Raw genomic sequence first — 16,365 nt, 5'->3', positions numbered from 1 at the left:
GTAAAATAATATCGTAAGCAAAACATTCATGGGCTTTGTTAGTGTTTCTTAACAGTACGTGCACATTATTTGTTATATCACATACACACCATACATAAATATGTATATAAGATAGCACCTACACAAGCTTCTATATTCAGTAATCTTATCATACCTTTTATCATTGTTGTTACTTTTTCTTATTTTATTTTCTTAATACATTATGTTATTATATTTTTAATGTACTGAGTGTAATTTAACATATTTATAATATCGTATTATGTTTTACTGTTCTTATTTTATTTTCTTATTACATTATGATTGTTATTATATTTTTAATGTACTGAGTGTAATTTAGCATATTATAATATTGTATAATGTTTTACTATTCTTATTTTATTTTCTTATTACATTATGTTATTATATTTTTAATGTACTGAGTGCATGTAATTTAACATATTTATAATATTGTATTATGTTTTACTGTTCTTATTTTATTTTCTTATTACATTATGTTATTATATTTTTAATGTACTGAGTGTAATTTAGCATATTTATAATATTGTATTATATTTTACTGTTCATCAAGGGAGGTATTACTTCCTGATCAATGTGCCAATGATCAATGTGATGAAGTTAATACAAATGAGAATAGAATATACCTAATTGGTAATATCAATATATATTGGTATTACCCAAAGAGATTCGATCATACACAGTATGTCCTCCTAATTGGTAATATCGATATTGCCAATATCGATTATGAAGTATCAAGTGATATTCAGTATTTTTGGTTACTTCATTCAAGGTGTCTAATGATTGTTTCGGTTGAATTAAGGTCTTTTATACTAAGGGCGTGTCTTAGGGTTAGACGATTAAAGAATGCCCGGGATTGATTAGTATTGGTTGGTATTTTGACCCATAGAAATCTTGAGTTCTTTTATATTAAGAGCATGTCTTATGTTTAAACGGAAAAAAAAAGACTGTCCTGGATTGAATAGTACAGTTTGGTCTTTTGATTCATAGGAATCTTGAGTAGTTTGAAGAAATATTGCCATTTAAATATATTCATTTAAAAGAAGAAGAAAAGAGAGTTCATTGTGATGGTCGAAGTACTAGTAGGCATAGTGACATACATTCATAGGTGTGGTTACTTCATACCAAGGCCTAATGATTCTTTAGACGATTAAAGAATGCCAAGGTCTATATGATTCTTTAGACGATTAAAGAATGCCCGGGATGGAATAGGATAGTTTAGTCTAAGATGTTTAGGTTTAATGAAGTGCATGCATGCATTGACATTCATTTATAGAATTGGTTACTCCATACTAGATGTTTTAATGATTGTTTTGGTTTCTTCATATAGAGAAAAAGGAAAGAGTTCATTGTGCTGGTCAAACACATAGATGCTCATTGACATTCATTTACAGAAGTGGTTACTGCATACAAAGATGTTTAGGTTTAATGAAGCGCATGCATGTAGCCGGTATTGGAATGATTGTATAAAGAAGGTATTACAAAGGATAGAAGCTGGGGGGGGGGGGGTGAGGCGGTGGTTGTGAGCGGAGGAGAAATAGGTGCAACTTTATTTGTAGACATGTCTTTTCTACATAGGTTTTATTGTGTGTGTTATATGTTATGTAAATGTTTAATGTATTCTTCTTTTTTTTTCAACGGGGACAGTTTGTGGCAGCCTTTGATCTGGTTAGTTTTATATGGCTTGAATGTGGGCAACAACCTTTCCATCTCTCATCCACCTATATTATCTACTCAACACGCACATGATGAGTAACACTAAAATTTCCGTCTGCAATTTGATATCCTTAAATGTAAAAGGTATTCGGGAGAAAAATAAAAGAAGAAGCATTTTCAAATGGTGCAAAGAAAAAGGTGGGAATATTATTTTTTTACAGGAAACCTTTAGCACACAAGATATAGTTAATACTTGGAATTCGATGTGGGAAGGTGAATGTATATACAGCCACGGTACTAATCATGGTAAAGGGGTTATGATACTATTTGATAGTGGAGTAAATATTAAGATACGACACACAGTTATCGATGAAAATGGCAGATACATTTTTGCAGTTGGTTTTCTGCAGAATAAGGAGGTAATACTCGGAAATGTTTACTTCCCTGTTGGGAGCAAAGAGTTGGAACAATTGGAGTTTCTGGGCAAAGTTAGAAATATTTTGGAAAAAGATGAATTCAAAAATAAACCTCTCATTATTGGAGGGGATTTTAATATGGTTAGAGATGTACATTTAGATTACAGTGGACATAATGTTAATAAAAAACAGTCTAAGCTTAGCTATGAATTTGAAAAGTTTTTAATTGACTATAATGCCACAGACATATGGCGTGTCAAAAATAATTTAAAGAAACAATTTACATATCACCAACAGAATCCTAAAATGCATAGTAGATTGGACTACTGGGTTATTTCGGAGAGCATAGAAGATGGTATTTAGCTGCAAAATATTACCTTCAATTTCACCGGACCACTCAGCAGTAGAACTGATTATTAAACTACATTCTTCTACTAATCCTGTAATAAAAGCAGGATATTGGAAATTTAATAACAGTTTATGTAACGATGCAGATTATGTGAAAAGTATGAAAGAAGAAATAACACGGTTGAAACTCAATTTATCCAAAGAGATAATAGATAATAGAATATTATGGGATTATGTTAAAATGGAGATACGAAGCTTTGCAAGAAAATACTGTAAGAAAAAAGCCAAAGAAAGAAAGGATAAGATTGTTGGTTTGGAAAAAGAAATTTCAAAGTTAGAGGAAGAATTACAAATACCAGCGAAGGTGAATGACAATTCTTTGATTAACGATTTGGAAAAGAAAAGAAGGGAATTGAAAAGTCTTTACGGTATAAGTGAAGGGGTAAAAATCAGATCTCGAGCCCAATGGTTTGAAAGTGGAGAAAGAGAAACGGCATATTTTAAGCAACTAATAGATTTCAAAGGGAAAAAAAGTGCTATTAAAGAATTACAAGTAGATGGAAATATAACTGATGATGAAAAAGATATCATACAAGAAATTAGGAGATTTTATTCTAAACTGTATGCTAAATCAGAAGAAGGACTATGCGAAAATATTAATTTTTTCCCCAAAACCTTACCCAAATTAACAGAAAATCAAAGGAAGCTATGTGAAGGAAAAATTAACCAGGGAGAGTGTATTGAAATCTTAAAAGAAATGCAGTTAAATAAATCCCCAGGAAATGACGGATTAAATGTAGAATTTTATATTACATTCTGGCATGTAGTTGGTGACTTAGTTCTTAAGGCATTTAACGATACCATGAAATTCAAGGAATTGTCGCCTTCTCAAAAACAAGCAATCATAACGCTTATACATAAGGATGGTAAAGACCCCAAATTCATTAGTAATTATAGACCTATCTCCTTACTCAACGTAGACTATAAGATTATTACCAAAATACTTTCTAAAAGAATAAAAAAAGTTTTGAATGAAATTGTGTCGGTCGACCAAGTAGGTTATTTAAAAGATAGAAACATCGGTGATGCAATCAGATTAATCAATGATATGATTTTTCATACTTCTTGTTTTAACAAACCAGGGTACCTATTGGCAATAGATTATGAAAAAGCTTTCGACTCGATTTCACATAGTTTTCTTCAGAAAGTGCTCATTTCTTTCGGGTTTGGGCCAATGTTTTGTGAATGGGTTACAATTTTACTTACCAATGCTCAAAGTTGTGTTTTTAATGGGGGTAAATCAACCGGATATTTTAAAGTTCAAAGGGGTGTAAGACAAGGAGATCCGTTATCTCCATATTTATTTGTTTTATGCATAGAATGCTTAACTCACTGCATTAGAAATGATAAGTTGGTAAAAGGTATTTGTTTTGGAGAAACAGAAATAAAGATGATCTTATATGCAGATGACATGTCAATTTTTGTACGAGACATAAACTCGATTAATAGAATAGAGGTAATCATGGAAAATTTTAGGAAAATATCAGGACTAAAGATTAATGGAAATAAAACATTCATTTTACCCTTAGGATCTTCTGTTGGCTCTGCGACTGTGTATCCTTTTGGAAAGGAGGCACACATTTTAAAAATACTCGGTATATATTTTACATTAGATCCCAATGTGGCGGAAGAGATGAATTACAAAGAAATATTAAGCAAAATAAAGAAATTGTTAAATTGGTGGAAACAAAGAGATCTTACTTTGATAGGGAAAATTCATTTACTGAAAACATACGCATATTCAAAACTAATCTATGTAAGCTCTTTGACTCCAGTGCCTGAATGGGTTATACAAGAAATTGATGAGATCTGTTTTAATTTTCTATGGCGAGGTAAAGACAAAATTAAAAAAAGTACGATGTATTTTGATTACAAGCAAGGAGGATTAAAAATGCTCAACTTTCAATTTTTTGTGAAAGTACAAAAGGTGATGTGGATTAAAAGACTTGTAACAGGAAACCAGAGAGTTAAATGGAAAAAGTATTTCAAATTTTTAATGAGACCTTTCGGAGGAAATTTTATTTTTTACTGTAACTATTTACCTAACAAGATCGATATACAATTACCAAAATACTATCGGGATTTAATAAATATTTGGTTAGATATGAATGATTTTATTAAAAAAGATACAACTCACAAAGGGAATGAAATTTTTTTAAATAATAGGTTTATACACAATAGTGGAAAAACATACTTCAATGAAAATCTTTTCTTAAAAAATACTTACAGATTGTACCATATTATAGATGGAAAAGGAACATTAAAGTCGGACACTTATTTCAGATGTATGGGACTAGAGGAAGAGGAAATATCAATGCTTAAAGAAATCTATGGTAATATACCTAAGGAATGGAAAATCGATTTAACAAAGAGGCAAATTTCATTTCATGACCTAAAAATAGAATTTATGTTCACAAAGAAAACATTCCAATTTGAATCGGTTTGTTCGAAGAATCTGTACAGGGCATGCATACAAAAAATGCAAGACGTCCCTGTCAGTTTTCAGAATTTACATTCATCATACAATCTGTCGGTTAAAGAAATTGAAAAGGTTTTTGTCCGACCAAGAATTAGTACTTTAGATAATAAACTAAGAGAATTTCAATTCAAATTGCTTTATAAAATTGTTTATGTCAATCGTTATTTATACAGGTTTCAATTCATATTAAGTGATAAATGCTCATTTTGTGGAAAAGAAGAGGAAACATAATATAGGCACATATTTTTTGAATGCGAAATGGTGAGAAAATTATGGGATCAATGTAGTGATAGTTTGGATATTCCAATCCTTAAAGATATGAGCTGGAAGGAAGTTCACATTGGATTAGACGAAATAACCGAAGATAGGCAAATGATTAATCACGTGGTTTTATTAATTAAATATTTGATATTTATTAGTAGGGAAAAAAAGAAGCCTCCAAGTATTGAAGAAATAAGAGAGAAAATATTCAAAAGTAAACAGGAAGAAAGAAAGAGTGCTACTGAACGAAATACGTTGATGTTCCACTATAAAAAATGGGAACATTTCAAGGTAAACATGGACAATGTGCAAGAAAATGCAAGGGATGAGGAAAGGGGGGGCCTGCCCGGTTCATAGCTGTGTGTGATTGACCGGTCTCGACTGCCTTAGACTGCCAACGTCTTCTTGTTTTGTTGTTGTTTGTTTTGTTTTCTGTTTTTGTTTTCTGTTTGTCGGTTGTTGGTTTTGTTTTTAACGGGGGTAGGCGGTATAACAAACTTTGTTCATTCGATATAACTGAGTTGATTGTAGTCTGTACTTTGTTCCAATATGTTATAAATTATAATATGAAATAGAGATACTAGTACTACAGAACAAAATATAGAGGGGGGGGGGTATAACAATATTAATTCATTCAATATAATTGAGATTACTGTATTTTGTACTCTGTAATTGGTTCCAATATGTTATATATTACAATTTGTATGAATTAATATTATTTATTGAGTGAATACAATAAAGAATATTACAAAACAAAAAAAACTATGGGAGGGGGGGGGGCAGAATAACTTATATCTTCATTCGATATTACTAAGATTGATTATACTCTGTGCGGGTTTTTTTCCCCCCATTATGTTATATAGTTAAATGATGTATGATTCGATGTTATGTATTGAATGATATAATGTAACACAGATGTACATGTATGAATTGATTGATGTATTGAATGAACACAATAAAGAACATTACAAAACAAAACAAAAGACACCTGAAAAAAAAAAAAAAAAAAAAAAAAAATCAGTTTATCACTGGTTCTTCTACATGCATACTTTGTTGTTGTTGTTGTTGTTCGTTTGGTATTATAATGGCTATTAGTCAAATTTGACTATTGTTGCCAATTTCATCGCATCTCTTTCTTTTAATGTCTTGGTAAAATTATTATTTCTTTCTTTCTTTTTCCAATCTCATTTTAATATAATATTAGTCATAGTCTACAAAAAAATAAAAACAAAAAATTATTTCAAATTAAACCTCGATCCGCACACAGTTCCAACTCACGCTGGCCCTGTCCTTTCTATGATGCCTTCTTACCAGCCCAGCGAGTTATGTTACGCCGTACGCTTCTCGGTTGATAAACTCAACCTAGGTCACTCTGGCATAGACAAGGGGGCGTCGTGTACCTGTATGTTTAGAGGGTTTATTTATTTATTAGGAGAAAGACAACTGCATAAGCAAAACACTTGTGGGCTTTATTAGTTTATATGAGTTAGTTCATGAAATTATTTATATAGCGCATGACTTTTAACTACTATAATCATTGGGGGGTGACATGCTTTCGAGTAATGATATAGCAAGTTTTAATTGCTTTTTTTCTTTTCCCCAGCAGATTTCATGTATCCTTCTCTCTCTCTCTCCTCTCCACTTCCCTAAAGTTGTGTGTATGTATTAAGATATGTTTTTCGATTGGTCAAATAAATAATGTTAAATTGTTTCAATCATTATTTTTTTTTTTAAATTAAAAGAGGCCTAAATAAGATATATAGGTCTATACGATCAAAACTTCAAATAAGACACTAATACAGGTGTAGGCATAAGGTTATACACAAAAAACCTATTTTCTCTTCTATTCAGCTCAAATTGATTGCGGTTTCTGTTTTTCATCTCTTTTTGATTTTACTTTTTACATAATCGCTTCGTTCTAAAAACGAAGCGAGAAATTGCCATTTGTACATGAGAGTCACTGTTTCGTAAACATATCATAATGTCCTCTTCCTTGGAAATATTAACTTCTGACATTAACATGGCCCTTTCTATTATATACTTTGGACATTCTATCAAAAAATGTCTGACCGTTTCTAATGTTGGGCAGCTGTCACAGAAACCTGTGGAGTGGATGCCCAAACGCAAGAGGTCTTGGTTGAGTCCAGACACTCCCAGGCGTAGTCGCCTAAGAATAGTTTCAGTTTTTCTTCCCAATTTACAAGAATATTGTGAGATAACATTTGGCTGAAGGATTTTTAATGCCGATTGGGTATCATTCCACCTTTCTTGCCAAAGTAACTTTGAACTGTACAAAATTAAACTTGTCTTTTCAAATAAAGTCAATTTATTATGCATTTCAATTTCCTGAGTTAGAGCTTTTTTTGCGTAGAAGTCTGCCTTTTCATTTCCCACTATCCCACAGTGGCCTGGAATCCATTCCAAAGCGATTTCGATCCCTCTATATTTCAATCGGGTCGTTATTATAAATATTTCTGTGACAAAGGATTCGTCACTAAAATGTTTCAAGGCTGTGAGGGCACTTAAGCAGTCGCTAAAAATGACTGCACCTGTATAGATGTTTGTTTCTTCGATCCATTGAAGGGCAAGAACAATTGCAGCCAACTCGGCTCTATACGATGAGGTAAAATTCGCTAATCTTTTACATTGGTGTACAGAAAAGTGTGGGATATAGAAAGCAGCCGAGCATTGGCCCTTCTCCGGAAACTTAGATCCATCTGTATATATATGCAACTGGTTCGACCATTTTGTATTAATCAATTTTAAGCTTTGTTGCTGTAGTTCATTCGGATGGTCGGCTTTTGAAATCCGAGAGCTCAACTCGGTCGAAACCAGTGGGGGTTCAAAAAGCCATGGCGGAAATGGGGATGGTACGGCAGTTTCTGTCATGAAGTTTTTTATTTTACTCTGGGTTCTATACCCGAAAGGTTTACTAAGAAAGTCTTTTCCCTTTAGATAATCAAATTGCCAACATGGCCCTATGTTTTGTGATAATGGGTGGTTTGGGGATCTTTCGATACTTTGTCTATATTTACTTGACACAATTTGTCTCCTTAGATCCAAGGGAAATTCCCCCATTTCCACTTGTAAGGATTGTAGGGAAGTGAGAGGTAGTCCTCCCGCACAAATCCGTAGCGCCTGGTATTGCACCGAATCAAGTGCCTTTTTTGTGGTGGTAGTAGCGCTATCGTAGGCCTCACATCCATAGTCGAGTAAAGATCTTATGAATGCCCTGTAAACCTTTACGAGGGATTTAGAAGAGCTCCCCCATTTAGTTCCCGTTAAACATCTTAGGATATTCAATTTTCTTTTACATCTCTTTACAACATTTTCCACGTGTGGCTTCCAGGTCAATTTCTTATCAAAAGTTACCCCCAGAAAATGATGAGTATTCTGAAAGGGCACTTTTTTCCCGTCTAATTCTACTTGCGGTGGTGAGAGATTCATTGTACTTTTTGTAAAAAATATAGGGACTGTCTTATCAGCCGAAAGCCGAAATCCCCATCTGCGAAACCAAGTCTGGAGTCTATTCAGGTATTCCTGAAGTTTGCTTGATATTTGAAGGATATCCCTACCTGATGCCCATATGACAAAATCATCAGCATATACAGCTAAGGGCACTGAAGGATCTGTAGGGATATCACTAATCATTAAATTAAAAAGCAGTGGACTCAAAATACTTCCTTGTGGGAGTCCATTATGCATATCATATGTTTTTGATTCAGTATTATTAATTCTTACCTGAAAGGTACGTCCTGTCAAATAATTTTGTAGATATTGTAACAAATTTCCTTCTATTCCTTTTTGGGCGAGTTTGAATAGTAGTCCGTTTATCCATAATTTATCATAAGCTTTCTCAATATCTAGGAACACAGCTATTATGTGTTCATTACAATTGATACTTTTCTGAATATCGTTTTCTAGGAGAACTATGTTGTCTATGGCACTCCGCCCTTTTCTAAACCCGCTAATAAAATTAGGTAGTAACTCATGTTTTTCTACATACCATTGTAACCTTTCTTTGATCAAACGCTCGATTATTTTGGCGAAGCATGATGTGAGTGAAATGGGTCTATATGAAGACGCTTTCCGGGGATCTTTTCCAGGTTTCAAAATTGGTATCAAAATAGAGTGCTTCAGTGGGAGGGGTATTTCCCCTGTTCCCCAAATCCTGTTTATTATATCTAACATAACCTTTTTAGTTTCTTTAGGAAAGTTTTCATACACCTCATAAGGAATGTTATCTTGACCAGGGGCAGTCCGCTTTTTTGACTGTACTGCCTTTTCTAATTCAATGAGTAAAAAGGGTTCATTGATAACACTCTCCTGAATATTCATGCTATTCTTTACTAAAGCTAAATACTGTTCATTTACCCTATCTTCTCTCATTCCTAAAGATTGAAAGTAGCGTCCAAAAACATCCACCTTTTCATCCTCCCGAGTTATTTCTTTGTCATTTTCTGTCAATGATGACATATTTTTTGACCTCGCACCTGGAACACCATTTAGTCGTTTTATGCAGGTCCAGATTTTTGACTCAGGCATGTAACGGTCCAGTTTCGTGCAAAACGCTTGCCAATATTTTTGTTCTGCTTGGCGGAGAACTCGTTGTGCCATTTTTTTCTTGTTACTATAATCATCTATATTCTCCAGCGTTATCATTCTACCTTTAGAGAGCTTGTTACTCGCTTTATTTCTTTCTTTAATTTTAGCAGAACATTCTTTTGTCCACCATGGGACCGGGTTTTGTTTCTTTTTACTCTTTTGGGGAACAGCTTCCTTTATAACTTCTTTTAGGTACTCCATAAATTGGGTGTACATTTCCTTTACATTTGTGTTTTTTAATGTAATCTGTCCATTTAATACTTCTTCACATTTCTTTGCAAAGTTAGACCAGCTTATATTCTTAAAAGAAAAAGGCTTTTCTACCACATTTCCATTAGGCATACCTGCATTTGCTCTATGCGGATCTGTACTTTTTTCGAGAGACACTTGGAGAGAGATTGGGAAGTGGTCACTACCAAAAGTACTCCGCATGACTCCCCATGTAGACTTACACGCCAAAGAAGGAGATGTGATACTTAGATCCAGACATGATGTTTTCCCCGTTCGTGGGTCTAATCTGGTCCCCTCTCCATTGTTCAAAATAATCAAACTGTTCTTATTCAAAAAATGTTCTATTACTTCACCGTTTTTGTCTGTTTTCTCGCTGCCCCATAAAACATTGTGAGCATTAAAATCTCCCATTATAAGGACGTTTTCATTGTTAGATACATTTTCCATTAACTTATTCATAATATTTTCATTCAGTTTATTACAAGGGTTATAATAATTAATGATTGACAATTTTTTCCCCCCTATGTAAACATTCATTTGTTGTAATTCTAAGTTTGCATCTGTGAAAGGACCCTCATACTTAATCCTATCATGAACATATATAGCACAGCCTCCTCTAATATTATTTTGTCTGTTTCTAGGAAAGCATGTATATTCTGGAATATTCAAAATAATGTTATTATGAAACCAGGTCTCCTGTATGCAAATAATATCATATTTAAAATCCTTGTGTAAGTTTAAATAATTTAATAATTCATTGCCGTGCCCTAAGAGTCCCTGGGCGTTCCAGTGTATAATGGAAAGTGACATGAGTAAATTAATCACTATCATTTGTTCTATCATATGTACTATTTTGTTGCAGCGCCCTTTTGGCTGCGACGCAAACAAGAGTATTCAATTCTTTTTCAGTTCTACCTTCTGTGAATTTAAAAATTAGTTGGCAAATAAAATCTATAATTTGTTCATCACTAGCCGAGGCTATGAAGTTGGTCATAGGTGGAGTGCCTTGTGGTGTTTCATTTGACGTTCCTTGATTATTAATGGTCTCTTTACTCTGTGGTACCTGAGGAATAACCTGGTTTTGAAATTGTGGGGTGGTGTTTGCTCTGGTCAGGAATGACGGAACAGAACGGAAGGAGAGGAAAGAAAGTAAAATTGGTAAATCAATAATGATAAATCAAAATCGACTTTAGCAACTGTCCACCAAAAAAATTTGGTAAATATATGGTGTAGCAAAATGACAAAGTAAAATGTAAAAAGTCTGGGTGGGCGGTGGAGAAGGATCAGCTGGCTTTTTATTTCTAATACTTGCATAAGTCTAATTACATTTTTTTTAAATCCCAATCAAAATTTCAGTCGAATTTCAATTACATTGGAGCATGTGCTTAATAATCATCATATAGCATAATATTTTCATCTTTTAATTAGTTATTAAAATACATAATTTTTCACAAATCTCCTATGGGGCTCGTGATCAATAATAGCTTTATAGCTCCCAGGTGCCCCTCAGGTGCCCCTAAATCAGGGGCGTCGATAAAGGAGGGGTACGACACCCCCCCCCCCCCCCAACTGTCAGGATATTGTCGGTAAAATTACGCTGCCGTCGTAGAAAAATGAGAAATGGGGAGGGGGAAATGAGACTGGAAAGGAAAGGGAAAAGGGAAAGGAAAGAGAAGAGAAGAGAAGAAAGAAAGAGAAAAATAAAAAGAGGAAGGAGAGGAAAGAAAGTAAAAGAAAGAAAAGGAAAAAAGGAAAAAAGGAAACAAAAGAAACGGGCCGGGTGCCTTAGAGAGAGTTGGGCGGAGTCGTCTCGTCGAGGGAGCAAGAAATATACACATAGATATATTCAGGCGCGTACGCAGGATTTTTTCAAGGGGGGGGGGGGGGGGGGTTAACATTTATAAATCGGGCCGAAAATTTCGCAACGACTCAGCCAGCCGCTGAACAAGCGGGGGGGGGGGGGGGTAAGGGTAAGAGGTCATTTAAAAAAAAAAAATTTTGGTCCCCCAAAAAATCGCAACGACTCAGCCGACCGCTGAATAAGCGAGGGGGGGGGGGGGGTAAGAGGACACTTTTTTTTTCTTTTTTTTGGTATCGTATCATATTTCTAGAAAGTCCATTTTCTGGCCTTTCGTTTGACACCTCAATCAGGAAAAACGAGCAAGGAATAACAAAGTTCTGCTTGTAATTCCATAATTTTATTAAACGAATTCGTTTTCACTGGCCACCTGCCGTAGCTAAAAACAGAATTGACAAAAGACCTATCTCCGTTTCGTTGACATTCAGCCATGCATAAAGTATTTTGTCTATATGGCTGTGTACTATCAGCCATGCATGAAGTCTTTTCATTGTTTTGCTCATAGTGGGTTTTCTACACAACACAAATACTTTCAGCCAAATATTTGTTCTGAAATGCATAAAAACAATGGTGAACCCCTGACACATAAAATGTTGGCATTTTCGGCCCAAATTATCGAAAATCGGTCGGTGCCATCGTTTTTCGCATCAAATTTTACTTCGGAATCCATATTAAGAAAAAGATGTAAGCCTACACAATTTCCCTGTTGGAGCCGCTGTATACCTGTCCTTTAGACCTAGGCCTATTCAATGTTTCAAAGGGGGATAACAGAAAGGATGGCGATATTAAAGCTTTTCGAGATAGAAAGATGGAGAGAATAGGAGAAAAGTGAGAGTGATGATGATATGGACATAAGTATGAGACAGAGGGTGATAGATGCTCGCACAACGTAAATGACAATGTGAATTAGTACTGAGAGTCGATTTTTTTTTTTTTTTTTAGTTAGATGGATGGCGGAAGGAGTATTTTGGAGACATATCCCCCGCCCCCCCCCCCCTGAAACCAAAGTGACAGATCAGATCAGATCAGTACGCAACTCCAAAATTGTTTTCCCCATTTTCCAGTTGACGCGAGGTCCCTTTTCTCCCTTTGTGCTTGTCAGAAATTTCGAGATATTGTGCCTCCTCTTTCACAATATATTGCATACGCCCATGTGAGAAAGAGACTAGACAACGAGAGACGGAGTGGATATGAGAGTGATTAGCCTTGATCATGATGATGTTCGATCCCCGCAGGGTGCTCTCTCGACATTTATGTTTTCAACGGTACCATGTAAAAAATATTATTTTATATAATTTCATCAGCTGTAAAACGTCATTAAGGCATGGACAAAAATATATATACCAAACCAGTGGCGGATCCAGGGGGGGGGGGGTTGGGGGGGTTGCAACCCCCCCCCCCCCCCTTGGGCGGCCCCCCCCCCAAAAAAAAAGGAAAAAAAAAGAAAAAAAGAAAGAAAAAAAGAAAGAAAAAAGAACGCACGCTGGAGAGAAACCCTTTCAAGTGCAAATATTGTGAGAAGATATTCAACTCATCAGGTAACTTAACCAAACACATGATAACTCTGGATATAACTGTGTATTTAACTGTTACTTGATTTAAAAAGACGTTATCATGCACTGCTTTTTATGGTCTCCATTGTGTTAATAGATGCCAGGAAAACATCACTTACGGGGTTCAAATAAACACCCCAAAAAAAATCGGCTCGCCGCTTCGCGGCTCGTGGACGATGCTCCGCATCGTCATTATTTTGGTCAACCCCCCCTTAGCAAAAAGCTAGATCCGCCCCTGCAAACGAATCCCAGAGAGAATAAATTTTAAAAAGAAATAGTTTCACTTTAGAAAATATTTTGAGAGTGTTCGAAATGTGCCAACGCAAACATGATCATGTATTTTATGTTTGGTATTTTCTTATATTTTGTCATAAATGTTTGTTTTTATCTGCCACAAAGTTTTCGGTCGTGATGAACTGATGATTATTATTTGTGTTAAGCCATCGTGTTTGGCAATTATTTCTTAAATTATATATAGGCCTAATGTATGGATAAACTGTATAATAAGATGTAATTTGTTTTGAAAATGTAGAGCCCTGTGGAAGGGGGGGGGGGATTTCAAGAAAATTTAATGTAAGAAGTACAAATGTCAGAGGTACAAAATGCCAAAAGGAAGGGAGAACTCTAAATCATCAGTTTTAATTGGATTGGATGAAGCACTCATCAATAACATCACTAGTATTGATTAAACTTAGATTTTAGATGGCAACCGATGATAACAAATATGAATTTCATTATTCTATTTGACGGAAACTCCTTTGCATACTTAACAAACATTAACCATAATATTGATTTTAAAATGTGTCAACCTTGCTCACTAACCTCGAAAATATTGGAACACTTGATTTGTTCAGATTAGTAATTTACAATGAAATTAAAGGTAATAAAAATTATGGGAAATTTTTAAAATTGGGTGGATAGTGATTCATTACAATTTTGATATATTTGGATGCCCCTGTGGATGTATTATAAGCACTAGAAAATTTACCCCCTAAAAGACTTCTGCTTTCGAGAAAACTTGAAGCGCCTACGGCCGTGCAATGGTAGCTGCGAACATGAAAATCTCAGAATATGTAGTTATGATATATAAATTCCAAACGGGAATAGCTAAACGGTCGATTTAAGTCAAGAAACATTGTTTTATAGCTTAATTAATATGTTGACATTAAGAGGAAGCTATACAACATAAAGAGTTTATTATTTACAACTTCATATCTTTAGACTCGATTTCAACCGCGACAACGATCACTGAATATTGTAGGATCGCATATGCTTCCAATTCATTTGAACCAAATTCGTGACCCCATACCAAACTATGTATTACCTTTAAGATGAAAATATATATTCTAATTTCTTCTAAGAACAGGAATCGTGAAAGAAAATGGAAACATAATTGTATATCGGAATGGACGGGTACAGTTCTTCCTTTCATCTATAGCACTTTCACCTCTGAGATGTATACTTCTGAAATATTTACCTTTAACATTTTTACACTCGTTTTGAGGAGTGTTTTAAAATCCACAGAAACTTGGTATTGTTCATCTGCTGAATATTCACGTCTATTTCGCAGATATAATCAAAGGACCGCAATAAGAATGAACCTATACGGCCAACCCAAACAGGCATTTTTCTGTGTCATGATGAGGCCACTCTCTGGCTACTAGGTGACACAGAATATTGCCTTATGTCCCGGCGAAGCAGTGAGCGAAGATTTTTGAGGGGGTGGGGGGGGGGGGTACTCTAACTCGAGGGTCTCATTAGAGCCTTCTTCTAGTCGATACATATGCAGGCAGGGGCGACGGGAGTGGGGGGATAGGGGGCGGTCGCCCCTTAAACGAAAAAGTGGGGGGGGGGGGGAAACGCATTTTCACCCCCAACAAAAAAGGCCCCCTGAAAAAACAGCAGTAAAGGAGTAAAAATGGTTTGTATTTTATAACCCCCCCCCCAAAAAAAAAAAAAAAAAAAAAAAATTATTAAACCTGAATTGAATCACAACAAAAATTATATTCCATCAAAGAAAAGGAAAATAAACAGGATTAAATTTCCTGAACATTCCGCATGCCCCCATATTTTATCAATGGAGGATTTGATAATAGCAATACGCGCATATCGTGGAAATATTGTGAGTGGATGGGAAAGCGTGTTTTTTTAATTTTATTATGGTGGTAAGACATGAGCCCCTGAACACTTGCGTACAGATTGGGGGCAGGGCTTAGGGGGCAGTTGCCCCCTTCAAATAAATACCTGGTTTATTTCTAAATCGATACCTCCACTCCAGTGATTTACAAATGTTGCTAAATGACATGATTTTCGGGGATATTTTTCTCATTTTTGTGTGTAAATTATCCTTTTTTATGCGTTAGTGGAAAATTATAAATTCCCAAATTTACAGGCAGGCAAAAAATATGTTTATTTAGAAGACTTCATGTCAGGTCCTGCAGAACTGCGGGGCTCGGGGGCTCGAGCCCCCCTCACTTTTTTGAAAAAAGTTCGTTAAAGGTACTATTTCCCTTTTGCAGGCCCAAAAAATGAAAAGGTTAAATTCCAATGGCATTTGAAAGATAATACTAATTTAGAACTCCCCTTAAAAAAAAAAAGGGGGGGGGGGGCTTGAAAATGTCTTTAAGTTGGAAAATAACGACTTTTAGTTGTCAAATCGACTTAGGAGCTATAGAGCCAATAAGTAATAGTCTTGATTTTCAGACCATTGTACCGCATGGTCGTACGTTTTATGCTGCACAAAAATTCAATTAGTTTAATTTTTGCTATTACAAGAAGTGGGTTATTGATGTAGACAAATCTTTTACAGCTCATTTTATTTATGTTATTACCGAAGAAGAAAAAAAGCCAGTCAGTCACTCAATACTGACAATAGTGTCTGAC

Source organism: Strongylocentrotus purpuratus, unplaced genomic scaffold (assembly GCF_000002235.5).
Source record: "Strongylocentrotus purpuratus isolate Spur 01 unplaced genomic scaffold, Spur_5.0 spur5_scaffold_9, whole genome shotgun sequence".
Classification (NCBI taxonomy): domain Eukaryota; kingdom Metazoa; phylum Echinodermata; class Echinoidea; order Camarodonta; family Strongylocentrotidae; genus Strongylocentrotus; species Strongylocentrotus purpuratus.
This window is presented reverse-complemented; position numbering follows the sequence as displayed.